Here is a 12,019-nt window from a genome sequence, read left to right on the forward strand (position 1 = left end):
CAATTGCAAGTGAGTACTAAATACTAAGCAAGTAACACAAGCACATAAGTAGGCAACCTCAATATGATGTAAGTAAGTGCAAAGAGACAAGTAACCACAAGTAGAGAGTTAGGGTTAGGAATAACCGCAACTCCGGGAGACGATGATGTATGCCGATGTTCACTTCCTTGGAGGGAAGCTAGTCACCGTTAGAGAGGTGGATGTTACCACGAAGGCACACCAACGCCACGAAGGCTCACCCTATTCTCCCTTTGAGACAACACCATGGAGGCGTTTCTCAACCACTAATGGTAGACCTTGGGGTGATCTCCAAACCCTTACAAACTTTCCGAGGGTAATCACAAAGGTTGATTCCTCTCCGAAAGACTCCTACCGCCTAGGAGTCTCCAACCTCCAAGAGTAATAAGAACGTTGGGGAAAAGCTCCAGACTTGCTCAAATCACAAATTCCTTTGATGCAAAGAAGGGGAAGGAGTGGATCTATCACTTGATCGGAGAACTTCTCTCAAAGACTCCTAAGTCACTTGGGGATCTAGGATTTAACGTAGGTGATTGAGAGAGAGAGTGAAGAGTGTTCTTGGCAAGCTCAAAGTAAATGGTCCACCTTATCCCGTGGAGGAGAGAGGTATCTCTATTCCTAATGTCTCAGTTGGTAGGTCGCGTTCCGGATTTTATTTTCGTCCCACCAATTCTGGTTTATTTTCGTCCTCGGTCCCACCTCGTACGTAACAGCGATCCCCCACTGGACCCGTGAAGCACCCACGAAGTCCAGGCGGTTGATCCAGGAAAATCTCTACTCCTAATGTCTCAGTTGGTAGGTCGTGTTCCGGGTTTTATTTTCGTCCCATCAATTCTGGTTTATTTTCGTCCTTAGTCCCACCTCGTACGTAACAGCGATCCCCCACTAGACCCGTGAAGCACCCACGAAGTCCAGGCGGTTGATCCAGGAAAAAACGTGTGAAAAAATCTACGAAAGAAAACCTACGAAAATTAACCATACGCTCGTACGAGCGATTTCTCTTGCCCCCGCCGCTCGCATGAACCAGGAGCGAGGTCCCCTCGCGCAAAAAAGCCCGGCTAGGGTTCCACCTACGACACGCTTCTCTTCTTCGATGCGGCCTAACCGCGTCCCGTTCGCCCGCCCGGCCACCTGCCCGTGAGGGTTTCCGCGGCACCGCCGCCGCCGGCTGCCATTCACGCCCACGCCGAGGGAAAGGCCGTAGTCAAGCCGTGGGGCGGGGGCATCGGCGACGGGGCTGATGCGACGGACCTCCATGCGCCCTCCAATCCGAATGCCCTCTCGTCCACGTCTACATCTGTCCGTTTATCTCCTCTGAGTCAGAGTGCCCTCCGTCAGAACTCTTTGTCAGCATGGCGGCCGGTGGCAGCGGCCATCTACGATCTGTTCGTGCGTTGCCCTGATGGAGGCGGCCGTGCTCCATAGCAAGGTCAGGATTGGATCAGTTCGTTTGAGTTCCTCTTGTTCTCTTCTCTAAAGGCAATCCACTTATTCGTAGTTTATATACTTTATACTTCGATCAGTCCAGAATTGGATAAACATGTTCATGTACATGCATTAGAAAAAGGTTTCTGCTCAGAGCTACTACAGTGTGCCATCAAAGAAAAAGATTTGTATTTCATCCCAAAGAACAAGAGAATAACAGATTAGATAAGCATGTTCAGTACGTGCATTAGAGTGATTCTATTGATAATTTCTTTTGTTGCAGGCAGAAAGGGAAACCAACTTCAACTTTGCGAGGGTAATCTTCTAGAATCCTTGTCTTAGTCTAATCATTTTTTTTCCTCAGATTTGTGCAGGCCGGGATGTTTAACTTTAGATTTGTGCTCCAAAGTCACATGGATTTTTTTTCAAGAAATTGGAATTATTATGCCGGAATGTGATCTCACAAACATACATCCATCCTCCCAGAAACACACGCATGACGTACCCACTTCCTTTTGGATTTACCAGTATCACTATGTTGCATCTGGAGTACAAAACTTCAAATAATTCTTTCTTGGGTCAGACTATGAGCAGAGAGCAAATCATTTATAAAGAAACAAAAAAATTGGTCTGCTATCAGATGGTACATTTATTTCAACACAAAATGCAAGAAAGCTTCACGGTCTCATGAAGAGGGCATGCTTTTGAATTCCGACTGATCTGAAATTCACTTAAATTTTGTTGTTGATTGATCTGCAGTTATTTTTTATTTGTAGAGAAGTTCCGCATTTGAGAAGCCGGAGAAGAGTATCTCACTAAGTACAGATTCGAGGTAGGGATATCATTTTCTCTCCAATCCATTTATCATGGGATCATTTCCCAGAAAAAGACAAACATGAAGGTAGCTGTGGACAGACTATATTTGTTTACTTCTTCTACCCACAAGTTTCATGTACTGGACAACTATATTACACATATCTTGTGTTATGAAAGATAATAGCTGGTGATTGATATGGCAAGTGTCTACGAGCTGCCTAATATAGCATGCATTTAACAGTTCTTTCGCATTCATATCTCTGCCTTTTCATAATTCCATGGATTTTTACTATATTGCGTATCCCAGTGACTTTGCCAAAACTTGCTGACATGGGGTCTCGTTCAGAGCACAAGCTTCACCTGAATAACCTTCTTTCAGTTAGTAAAACACTCAGCAAAGGTAATTGGGCCTCCCTTAATTTATCAACCATCTTGCTTGGTTTGCACTGCTTTCTGTGTCTTAGATTCAACCTCTCCAAAAATGGGTGAAGTGTCAACCGTATTCTGTTGATAATTTTATGAGAACACGTTTGTCTAAAATGATTTGTATTCCCCATAAGAACGCACGGGCAGTTCTTAAAGCTGAAAAACTACAGCTTTCATGTAGCATCTTATGTGTCTCACTTCTCTCGAATATGCTGAATAGGTTGGTGCATCTCACCACCCACAAGCACACACAAAGGATGCATCTGCACTGAAGTGAATAAAGAATATCAACTTATTTCATTGCTTTTGTCCGCAAGAAATGCTATTTATTCTACTACTAATATACATGTGGTCTTCTAGATGTGTTTGCTTTCTACAATTGTGTGCACGGTTTGTAATTATTAAATTCAAGATTTCTTCTTTTCAAAGTGATAGAGCATATACCTTTTTCAACCGGGCGAGAGGGAGCGAGAGAGAGATCGTCATGTACATATTGTGTCCCACTCCGATTTTGCTCACCAATGTGTTCCTCCATGCTGCAGCAGCCGACTCCGTCGATGTCGTGCTCGTTTACCAGCCATGCATTCCAGACAAGTTGAATGCCGGTGGCAACATGCATTCAACGGCACCCTCGTCAGCGCTCTCCTCACAGGACCCCGCCTCCCACGCTGGACCTCCTTGCCGCCCGCACAACGCTATTACTCCACGCACGCATGGCCAAACTTCCTCATAGGGGTGCGTAGGTGTGTCGTTCCTGCAGACCTATTTTTTGGTGCTACGTCGACATGCTAGGCCATGCTTCATCTTCGACTGGCTCAACCTCCACGGCACGGCGTAGCTGCGCAGGCTACAGTCCGCCCAAGCGCCGGGATGTGCAAGGCGTTCTGGGGCGTGTGTACGCCGACTAATGTGACTTTCTGCTTTACTCAGCGAGCAATCCTAGGGATTTCTTTTTTTTGGAATTCATTATACATTCTGTTTTTTATTTAATTTTAGGGCCTCATGTGGATATATCTGTTGCAGATTGGTGAAGATAAAGCTGCCGATGTGGTGCTCACTGCTCACCTCGGATGCAATTCAAAATTATGTTGATTTATGTTCCTCTGTGTTACAGTTTATTCTGGTTTTTAGAAATACTAATGTTTTTTCAGTAAGGACAGTGGCTATTCTTATTTTGACATAGAGTGTGGTAGATGAACATGTCTTCATTTCAGGTTGAAGGCATTCCAAATTCACTTATAATAGAAGCTCAATAATGCACTTAGTCTACCACCAAATTCAAATTATTGAAAGATCAATCCAACATTAATTTGCCTCAGATACAGTCTGGTGCATTTTCCTTAACATGACACTCTTTTTAGAGTGATAACCTTCATTTCAGGTTGACGGCATTTCAAAGAAACTTCAAGATTGCAAGATAATGAAAGCGTAATTATATATTTTTTGCAGTGGCAAGGTGAAATTGTATAAAAGAGACAAAGAAGAGCTGCTTCATGTCCTTGATCATCGGTGCCCTTCTCCAGCGACCAACGTATATTCATGCATGATGCTAATGGTTGTAATTAACAAGGCGGTTTTCAGATGTTTTTTCTTCAGGAACTTGAAAAGAATAAGTCTAAATCCATGCAAAAAGAAGAGAATAGGTCTAAATGATTAAGCATCACTTCTGCCATTAGTTGCAAAACTTGTTTTGTGGGTCAATGGGTAGGAAAGAAAGATTCGAGAGTTGCTTAAGAGTAAATATGTCAAATGCCAACATAAGTAACGATTTTATTTCTGAGTTAGGTACGAAAGAATGTGATAGAGAAAAAGGAGTTTGCTTTATCTAAAGAATGTGATAGATATAAAGGAGTTTGCTTTATCTCTTATCCCGCCTATGACGCGAATATGTTTAGCTCATATGTGTATGTGATTAACTGATTAGCAGTTTAGCACAAGACCATTTTTCTGCTTCTTTGGTTGAGTATCCTCTCTTTAAATTTTTTGATTCATGCACCAAACAGCAATTTGTAGTTTGTTACTCTAGAGGTTAAGAAAATATACTTCGGGCTTGGGGATTTTTTTTGAGTTAAAACTAATCATGGTTAATGTTTCAGATGTAAGATGTTGTCTGCACCCCGTGTAATTTTCGTCAGTTTCTTTTCTCAGTGTGGAGACTATGCCAGTGGAGAGACCAACGACGATTACCTTGAGATAGTGGGATGTGCATGGAAGGAGCGACTAACTATGTAGAGGAAAGCTGCGCTCGCCGGCACTGGTCAGGTATGTTGCTTTCCTGTGCTCGTTTCACCGCCATGCTATGCTTCTTTACCTTTCTGGCTATTGCGGTGCAAATCTTTGGAAGTTTCCCCAAATTATCACATTTTGGAGCTGTTGTTCTATTGAAATTGAACAAACGAAATCGTAGATGGTTAGCAGGGCTTTGGTCCTTATTTTCTTATTTTCTTACATACCATTTGTCTAGGCCAAAGGTGTGATTCTTCAGGGTTAATACTTCTATATATTGTTAGCTCTTGATTCTGTTTTTCTGGGACATTTATAACAATTTAGCTTCAAATTTACTTGTATTTTTTCTGGGGCATTTTTAAGTGCGTGCGCAAGCTTCAAGTATGTACAGTGCACACACTTTTGTTTGACAAATTATAACCCCAATCAAGGTCCAAATCGAAGCATATATGACATCACAAATGGATCTAAACAAATGACGTCACAAATGTCCTCCAAGGAATGGTCATATAGAAAAGAAACTTAAAACAGACTTCGTTGGAAGTATGTTGTTTTCCTTTCTTGAACTTGTATTCCGTCATTTATTAATATTTATTTACCATGTCCATTAACGTACTATGAGCTAATTTTACATAACATTACAGGGGCCTAAATGATTGAGGAGTGAAATTAGATCATGGCCTTTCATGTTTGAAGGTATTGTTCATGTAAATTTGTTATTCCTACTGAAATTGACATACTAATCCTATACGCACCTGAATATTCTTGCAGGGATATAGTATTACGATAACTCTCAAAAATCAATATTGTATAATGACAGAAGTTAATAATCTAAATCAGCAGGAGCAAGCTTTGGATGAGTGTATATACTAGGTTGGTAGCTGTTGCAAACAATAATCTTCAAATTCTTGAATGCTCTACAAAACATACAATCTGCTTTATTGCTGAACCAAATAAAAGCATGATATAACTTGGAATCTTGTTTTTCTTGCAGCGAGATGTGCGGAAAGCTAAGCGGGTTAATGGAAGATGAGAATGGTCGAAGGTAATCAGAATTCTCTGGTTAGTTATAAGATGCTCTTTGGGTGTGGTGTCTTTCATAAAGTTTGAAGATTATTGAACAACTAAAAGTCATTTTGTCCTTTTCAAAAAAAGTCATTTTGTCTATTTGATGGTTATATCTCTGACAGGAGACCCCATCTTGTCCTTAGTACCCAATTTGTCAATATGTGTGCTTTATGATAATTTTTTTGTTTGTTAGTATTAGAAAGAGTGTCACATAGCTAGGATACTTGTGGAGCCATTGGTTGGTACATACGATTTGAGGATTACCAGATAACAGTCTTAATTGTCAAAAAGTTTTTTACATTAACATTTAATGTTCTTGATGTATTATCAGAAATGAGCAATGTCTAATCATTGGGTGACAACTAATGCACTAGCTTTGTTTTAGTTTTGTGTAACAATGGTCTCAGCTTAGGGAGTCAGATATTAACATATAAAGCATAACATGATCACACCGCAATTTGCAAAATATTCACTCTGTAAGGAAGTGAAATACCTTCTCATTATATGTGATGTTCTCCAGTCCTAAGTATGTGTTTTGTCTGAGCTGAAGTTTATTTCTTTACACTCAATTGCCCGTATTTATTGGTTATTATTTTCTCGATTCACCAACGGTGACAGCAGAGTTGTGGTGACGGTGTCAACCATGATGTTATAGGGAGATGCACTACTGGATGCCATTCTATTTGCTCCATGTGCAATTTGGTAAAATTGATTCATGTTTTAAATTCAAAAGTTATGTTCTTTCAGGTTGTAAACTGCATCCTATAGTTATTCATGCATTTTTGTCTACGCGATGACACGTATAAAACGCATTGTCAATGTTTAGATGATGGTGGTATAAGAAGAAAATAAACTGCTGTTTTTTATCCTCGACAAGATATTTTGGGTCCTTTTTCTGTGCTAGCATCTTTTCTTTTGGAATGGGATAGTTAATGGTGCTCTTATAAAAAATTTGTTGTCTCCCTTCATTCCGAAATATAAGCCCTTTTAGAGATTTCAATAAGGACTACATACGGATGTATAAGCTTCATATGTAGTCCATATTGGAATCTCTAGAAAGGCTTATATTTAGGAACGGAGGGAGTACAAGAAAAACAACTGCGGCCACCTTTTTTTAGTTACTCTATTCCAAGGTTGGTACTGGAAGATTTCAGAAGGAAAATGAATGCAAAACAAACTATGGAGAAAGTAATATGTGCAATATACCAAACTGGAGGAAGAAATACAAATCAAGATAAGAACATTACATCAGTGGTGGTTTGAAAGAGGCAAAAGCAGGGAGGAAGGTAAAATAAGAAATGTAGAAGAGCTCTCTTATATTGCCTACAAGCAAGTTGATTAGTGCTCTTGTATTTTCAAGGAGAAGAGAATTACTGGAAAAAAAAACGAAATGGAAATGACCTGAAGGAGGAACTTTGAAGGTAAACTGTGATGGGCTTTCTTTTCTGGAAATAGTAATGGTGGCTGGGGATCTATCATTAGAGACGATGAAAGAGATGATATCGTATGTACGATGGGTAAAACTCTGAATATACTACGTTACTTGCATGTTGAGATTGTGGCGGCTCACGAATGAGCACAATTAGTTGTGACTGCTAAGTAAAGTTGAGGTATAAGCAATATTAGTTTTGAGACTAGCGGGTGTGGAACATGAAGGGAAAGATCTCTCTTGAGGTCTGCATTACTATGCTGGATCTGAAGGAGTTTCTCTACTAAAACTTCTACAGTTTTAAAACTTGTGTACTCCAGTAGAGATTGTAATAAAGTAGCACATTCCCTAACCGCCCTGGGTTGTAGTTTAAATATAGAAGCAAGCATTGTAATGGACCATGATGTATCTGTTGTAATTGAACAAGTGTCATGCCACTTAGTTGTGACGTATATGTAATGCAACTGTCTGCAAATTTTTTTCTTGTGTTTAACTTGTACGTCGAGGTCCAGTTTAGAGTTTATGAGGTATTGCACATGCATTCCCACTATTGTGTGCCGAATAAATGTGCATGACACACAATCTAAGAACAGAGGAAAAGGAACAGAATAAATGTTAGCACTAGCACTATGCGCCTATTTGAGGAGACGGAAAGCATCACAAGGTTAGAGAGAGAGAGAGAGAGCATCACAAGGTGTGTGTGTGAGAGAGGCCCTCTCTAATCATACTTCTGTTGCTTCCTAGTGAATATGAATTACATTGTGTTTTCATGGAAGCCTTTTCTTTCCCCTCTCTAATCATACTGCCGCTATTATCTTTGCCTCTCTCTATATGAAGCTAGAAATATTATGACAACGCACGGGCATTCGGCTTCGGCCCGTAGCAACGCACGGGCATTCTACTAGTATATATAGTGGGTATGTAAAAGTGACTGTTTGGGGACACTTTAATGCACATGACAGGTCGGACGTCCAGACCATACCGGACGTTCGGTGGCACAAATGAGTCCGGACGTCCGACACTTATCGGTCGTCCAGCCACTGGAAAAATATAAGCCATGGATCAGTGCACAGGATACGGACGTCCGAGACGTGCCGAACGTCCGGAGGTCGGACGACCGGAGAAGCCCAGAAATCCGTAAATACGGTTCTGTGGTGAAAGTGTCGGACGTTCGAGACCTGCCGGACATCCGGAGGTCGGACGTCCGGAGAGTTCCGGAAATCCGTAAGTATTATTCTGTAAAGGAACACCGGACGACCGGAGGGAGCCGGACGTCCGGACAGCTGAGAGGGATCGGACGTCCGTAGAGTACCGGACGTCCGGATAGTGAGAATAGGAGTTGTGGGTTTTGAGCAAGTCTTTAACTAGATCCAACGATCCCCTCTTAATAGTGCGGGATCCCTATACTCAAGAACAAACCGAAAATAAAGCTAATGTCTTGTATCTCCATTCTTGAGTTATATGCATATCGTCCCAGTCATGATCCACACACATGGTCTTTGGGACATAATCCTGAGATATAGTTGATAAACATGATTAGTCCCTAACATACATGTTGTCATCAACATCAAAATATGATTAAGGGCATGATTGCACTTTCAATCTCTCCCTTTTTGGTAGTTGATGACAACATATATGCACACACAAAAAAAAAGTAATCGAAAGGATTTGTTGTGGAGCTCAATAATACAGAATAAGCAAGGAACGAGCTCCCCCTCAATATGATACCATAAAGACTAAACATGAACAGGGCTCCCCCTCAAAATGATACCAATGCAACTAAATCTCATACACAAGAAGTAAGCTCAATATAGACTTATAACTCATAGCATAGAACATTTGTTTCGACAATCTCATACATAAGTTTGATACAAGCTAATCCACAATCATAGCAATAAGTTCGATTACATGCATAGAGCCTACTCCCCCTTGGCATCAAATAACCAAAAATTAAGAAAACAAGGGGGAAACATAACAATATCAGAGATCATCCTCATCATCATCATCATGAGCACCACTGCCACCCACCTCATCAAAGAAATTAGCCCACTCAGGACCTGAGGGGAAACCAAAATCAGAAGGAGGCTCGTTAGGAAGGCGTTCATCGTCACTCACATCATACACTCCGGAGTCTCTCAAACGAGCCTTCAGAGCGTTCTTGGAAGTGACCATGCGAGTGACAACATCATGATGTTGGGAGCAATGAAAGGTGAACATCTTCATCATTGCAGAGTGAGCCTTCCCAAGAAAGAGAGCAATGCGCCCAAAGGGTGCAGAACTGGAAGGAGAACGGGCAGTATGAGATGGAACACTAGCTGTGGTGCGATGAACAGGAGCATTAGGAGGAGGAACATAATCATCCGCCATGTGAGCTGGAATGACCCATTGCTCATGCACGTGAGTGCGGACAATGGGAAAAGAAGCGACACTCTCGATAAAAGCTTGAAGGAAGGGGGCATGAGGAAAGGCCCGCTTGTGCTGAAGGCTAGCTAGGCGGATCTCATGCCATAGAAAGTGTGGAACATTTATCTTCCCTTTTGGGGATGCAAAGAGGCAATGCATGAGATCAATGCAATAGCTACTGCACGAGCCTTTGTCACCCATCTTGGGATAGATGGTACGGATGACACACTGATAGATGATGTAAAAAGGGGAGCGCCAAATGGAGACCTTGTTCAGACCTTTTTGTTTCTCTATGTCAGTCAAAGTGGGTATCGGTTTGATAAGATCCGCACAGACCTCAATGCCCTTGGGCCTATGGTTGGGGTCATCCTTGTGGATTTTGAACCCGGTGTCAGGAAACCCAAGGGCATTAACAAATTGAGCATAAGATGCTGTGAGCACAACGTCGGAGGTCATCCAAGTGACAATGTTATTAGGATGAAAAAAGCATGTGGCATAGAATTGATGAATGGCAGCTTGATTAAAGTCATATCGAAATGCAAATGGAGCAGCAAGATTAGATGACTCAATGAGCTCAATAGCCCCCGGATATTTTTCTGGATGAGTGCGAATATGCTCTAGGTCAATGCACACATGGAGAGACAAGCCTTTAGGAATGACAATAGTGGTAAAGATGTCGGCTTGAACATTAGTGCGAAAACGACTATCCTAAGAATCCCTAACAACAGTAAACTGATCAACATCGTGACGCAACTTAAGATAAGATCCGATGAGAACCTTGTTGAACCGCTTAACATGGCAGCCGAGTGGTAAAGGGGGCTCAAGGGAGATATGACGAGCATCACCGTGGGGTTGCACCAGAGGAGGAGGAGGTTGGAAAGTGGGACGACGAGTTCCCGGCTTGGGTGCAGACACGCGAACACCAAAAAACAGGGCCGGTTCCACCTCCTCAAGTTCATCCTCAAAGTATGATCCCTCCGAGGAGGAGTTTCTGGACGAGCTGTGAGGACGGGCGGCACGCTTTCGAGGACGAGCCCGCTCCTGTGAGTCATCGGAGCCACCACGACGATACGGACGAGCCGGCCCACCGGTGACTTGCTTGCGTGCGGAGTTCTTGGTCTTAGGCATCATGACCTAGGGGAGAAGGAAGACACAAATCAACACCCCACCATAGATCGAGGAATCGATGCATGAGGGAGAGAAGATAGGGCCTACCTTGGAGTGAGGAATTCGGAGGAAGCCGGCGACCGGAGCGAATCAGGTACGGCCACGAAAGCTTGAGCGGAGACAGAGACAAACAGAGTAAACCACGGCGAGGGGCTTGGCCACGTCGCGGAACCCGAGCAGAGAGCGGCCCTGGCGAGGGGCATGGCGGCGTGTGCCGTGGCGAGAAGCCGAGGGATAGGAGCGGCGGCGGTGGGGAGCAGAGGACGGGAGCGGCGGCGGCGGTGGGCAAATGGATTAGGGTAACTGACCCGAAAATCTACCCCGTGCTATATATAGGGGCCAGTGAAAATGACCGGACAACCGGAACGTACGGACGACCGATGTCGAATAAAGGTCCGGACGACCGGACATGCACGGACGACCGGTGCTTGGGCCAGGAAAAAGAAGTATAACAGAGAGGTTTTTACGGACGACCGTGAGACCTCGGACGTCCGGCGCCCGGGCCAGGGAAGGAGACCAGAGAGGATTTTATGGTCGTCCGGATTGACCGGACGACCGGGCTGAGTTCAACAGAGAGAATTTTATAGATGTCTGGATAGACCGGACGACCAGGCAGAGTTCAACAGAGAAGATTTTGCGGACGTCCGGAGGTCTATGGACGTCCGGGATTTGAGAAACGCTCGGACGTCCGGTAAGCCATGGACGTCCGGCGCTAGAATTGGAGAGAGGACTAGGTGCAATTGTATGAGCTGCTGATCATGATGAGGAGATGATGTGTACCGTTCATAGTAAGAATTTCTTATTAAGTAACTAGTACCCTATCCCAATCAATAATAACCATATATCACTCCAATATTGTTCTAATGATACGAGTGGTGGCTACAGCCACCATGTATGAGTATACGTGACATGACACAGAAAGATTTGAACTTTGAGTGCATAATCACTACTCCATCATGGAAAGCACCATAGTTAGATATGATGGTAGCTTTGAGAGTGTTTGTTCGGTTTATGCATTTCATAGGATGAGGATACTCATGA

The 12,019-nt window shown here is 43.0% G+C and overlaps 1 long non-coding RNA gene across 6 annotated transcripts; it reads left to right on the forward strand.

Moving 5' to 3' along the window:
* The first annotated feature begins 1,100 nt into the window (after positions 1–1,100).
* LOC119344619 lies at positions 1,101–7,868 on the forward strand. 6 transcript variants are annotated; one of them, XR_005166746.1, is made up of 11 exons: positions 1,101–1,447; positions 1,727–1,759; positions 2,220–2,275; positions 2,567–2,659; positions 3,228–4,240; positions 4,834–4,947; positions 5,556–5,607; positions 5,683–5,784; positions 5,906–5,956; positions 6,601–7,265; positions 7,340–7,355. It is a non-coding gene; the product is annotated as an uncharacterized LOC119344619 (long non-coding RNA). The 6 variants fall into 6 exon arrangements; XR_005166747.1 differs by having other exon boundaries at positions 6,598–7,868; XR_005166749.1 differs by having other exon boundaries at positions 3,228–4,216; positions 6,601–7,868.
* Positions 7,869–12,019: the final 4,151 nt, after the last annotated feature.

This window comes from Triticum dicoccoides, chromosome 1B (assembly GCF_002162155.2).
Source record: "Triticum dicoccoides isolate Atlit2015 ecotype Zavitan chromosome 1B, WEW_v2.0, whole genome shotgun sequence".
NCBI lineage: Eukaryota > Viridiplantae > Streptophyta > Magnoliopsida > Poales > Poaceae > Triticum > Triticum dicoccoides.